We start from the raw sequence: 3,575 nt of genomic DNA on the forward strand, positions 1-3,575 counted from the left end.
AGGCGGGTCTCGAACCCGCGGGCTCAGGCAATCCACTCACCTCAGCCTCCCAAAGGCGCGGGATTACAGGCTGAGCCACCGAGCCCGGTGATCGTGAATATTGTTATGCATGATTTTGAGAGTTTCCTCCTTGTGAAATTTTGAGGTGGCAGAGTTGTCATTCTACTTCAAATTCATCCTGGCAATACTTTTCTTGACTTACAACCTAAGAAGAAAGAAGTACTGAGCAAATAAAAGACTAAAAGTAACATTGTTGATCAAACTCTGGCCTCTGTTATCTATCATCACTGTGCCTCTGGTTTGACATCAGTTCTGGAGCTTTGGTAATCATTTCATCATCATGTCACTCAAGTCTTGCTTCAAATCCAGACCTCCATGAACTGTTCTATGCCCTTTGTCTGACTTTGAACTTGGGTATTTGTAAACTACTTCACCATCAAGAGCCTCTCTGGTCTGAGTCTAAAGCTGGACCTTTGCTAACTATTACCCCACCAGTGCACCACTGGCCAAATCTCAAATCAGGGCCTCTGTATGATATTCCACCAGCAATTGTCTTCTGATCTGACCTTGAACTTGAACTTGGGCTTTTGTGTTCAATGTACCTTTTGTTCTGTACCAACCTTGAGGACCCTCAAGCCTGACCTTGAATCAGTCCTCTATTAATCTTTTCACCATCAGTGACTTTATGGTATCAATTCCAATCTGCACCTCTATAGAACAATTGTACCATTAGTTCCCATGGGGTCCAGACTTGAGCCCAGGCATCTGTTAACTAGTCTACCATCACTCTCTTTGGTCTGACCTCAAATCTGGGCATCTGTTAATATTTCCGTCATCAATGTCTCTCTAGTATGATCTCAAACACAAGTACTTTAAATTCTACCCTGTCAGTGTCTGTTTGGTCTACCTTCAAACCTGGTCCTCTGTTAATGCTTCCACCATAAAATCTCTAGTTTTGTTTTGAACCTGAGTCTTTTTTTTTTTTTTTTTTTTTTTTTTAGTAGGAGTCTCACTCTGTCACCCAGGCTAGAGGGCAGTGGCGTGCTCCAGGCCACCACAGCCTCAACCTGCTGGGTTCAGGTGATCCTTCCGCCTCAGCCTTCCAAGTAGCTGGAACTACAGGCACATGCCACCATGCCTGGCTAATTTTTTTATTTATTGTAGAGCTGGGGAGGGCAGTCACCAAGTTGCCCAGGCTGGTCTCGAACCCGCGGACTCAGGCAATCCACTCACCTCAACCTCCCAAAGCGCTGGAATTACAGACTGAGCCACCGAGCCCGGCTTTGTCAGGGTGTTCTAAACTCAAGCTGGGACTCTATGATTCCACCATGAATAACTCCTTGCTAGACCCTCGAATACAGGCCTTGGTTAACTCATTATCAATGTTTCTCAGGTATGAAACTTGAACTTGAGCCTGTTAACTTTTCCACACCTAATGCTCCTCTGGCTTGACCTCAGTAAACTGTTCCACTATTTATACCCCTCTGATCTTACCTTGAACTCTGGCTCTATTTAGTATTCATCTCTAACTGCCCCTTGGATCTGATTTTTTTTTTGAATTGTAGTCTCACTCCATCGCTCAGACTGGAGTGCAGTGGTATGCTCCCAGCCACCGCAGCCTTGACCTGCTGGGCTCCGGCAATCCATCCGCCTCAGCCTTCCAAGTAGCTGAAACTACAGGCGCGCGCTACCACACCCGATTAATCTTTTTTTATTTATTGTAGAGACGAGGTCTTGCCAAGTTGCCCGGGCGGGTCTTGAACCCGCTGGCTCAGGCAATCCACTCGCCTCAGCCTCCCAAAGTGCTGGGATTACAGGCTGAGCCACCGAGCCTGGCCTGAATCTGATTTTAAAGATTTCTTTTGTTTTGTTTTGAGTTGGAGCCTCACTGTCGCCCAGGCTGCAGTGCAGTGGCATACTCATCGCTACCGCAGTCTCGGCCCACTGGGCTCAGGTGATCCTTCTACCTCAACCTTCCAAGTAGCTGGAATTACAGACATGCGCCACCATGCCTGGCTAATTTTTTGATTTATTGTAGAGATGAGGTCTCACCAAGTTGCCTGGGCTGGTCTCGAACCCCTGGACTCAGACAATCCTCTCACCTCTGCCTCCCAACGTGTTGGGATTACAGGCGTGAGCCACCGCACCCAGCCTTGGTTTTTTTTGTTTTTTGTTTTGTTGTTGTTGTTGTTTTTCAGTTGAAGTTTCACTCTGTCACCCAGGCTGGAGTGCAGTGGCACACTCATGGCCACCGCAGCCTGGATCTGCTGGGCTCAGGTGATCCTTCCAGCTCAGCCTTTCCAAGTACTGGAAGCACAGGCATGCACCACTATGCCTGGCTAATTTTTTTTATTAATTGTAAAGACGAGGTCTCACCAAGTTGTCCAGGCTGGTCTCAAACCCTTGGGCTCAGGCAATCCTATCACCTGGTTTGTTTGTTTTTTAAGACACAGTCTTACTCTGTGACCCAGGTTGGAGTGCAGTGGCATGATCATAGCTCACTGCAACCTTGACTTCCTGGGCTCAAGCAATCCTCCTACCTAAACCTCCTGAGTAGCTGGGACTACAGGCTCACCACCACACCCAACTAATTTTGTTTTATTTTTGTAGAGACTGGGTCTTGCTATGTTGCCTAGGCTGGTCTTGAACTCCTGGCCTCAAGTGATTCTCCCTCCTTGTCCTCCCAAAGTGGTAGGATTACAGGCTTGAGCCACTGCACCTGGTCATAGATCCTGAACCTTGGGCACTGGTCGCACCTGCTGCTGCCATTCCCGCTGGACAGGCCTCAGACCCATGTGTCTGTTAGCTCTTCCATGATCACATCCACTCCATTCTGACCTTGAACTCATATTATTCCACCATTAGTGCCCCTCTGTCCTCATTTGGAACTAAAAGCCTGCTGATCAACCTTAAATTCAGGCCTCTGGTTAATATCCCACCATTACTGGCCCTCTACTCTAACTGGGCTTTTTTGAACTCTAGAACCATCAAAGCATCTGTGGTCTGACCTCGAATTCAGACTCTGTTAGCTTCATGTCCACCAAGATCCCTTTGATCTGAATTCTCACATGCGCATCTCTGAACTAATCCAATATGACAGTCCCCTCGTCCAGCCAAAACCCAGAGCTTTTGTTAGCTATGCTATTGCCAGTGCCTCTCTGCCCTGACCTCAAACCCAGGCTTTTCTAAACTATTCCACCACCAGCAGTCCTCTAGTCTGTCAATGGAGACTTATGTTAACTTCCAACATTGAAGTCCTCTGATCTGATTTTGATCTCTTCCAAGATCCCCATCTCTCTGATTTGACCTTGCCTATTAACAGTTTCACTGAGCTTGGTGCAGTAGCTCACACCTGTAACCCCAGCACTTTGAGAGGCGAAGGCGAAAGGATTGCCTGAGTCCACAGATTCGAGACCAGCCTGGGCAACATGGCGAGACCTCGCCTCTACAATAAAATCCAAAAATTAGCCAGGCATGGTGGTGCATGCCTGTGGTTCCAGCTACTTGAAAGGCTGAAGCAGAAGGATCACCTGAGCCCCGCAGATGGAGGCTGCATTGGCCATGAGTGTGCCCCT

This window comes from Carlito syrichta, unplaced genomic scaffold (assembly GCF_000164805.1).
Source record: "Carlito syrichta isolate Samal-C Ts95f unplaced genomic scaffold, Tarsius_syrichta-2.0.1 Scaffold50662, whole genome shotgun sequence".
Classification (NCBI taxonomy): domain Eukaryota; kingdom Metazoa; phylum Chordata; class Mammalia; order Primates; family Tarsiidae; genus Carlito; species Carlito syrichta.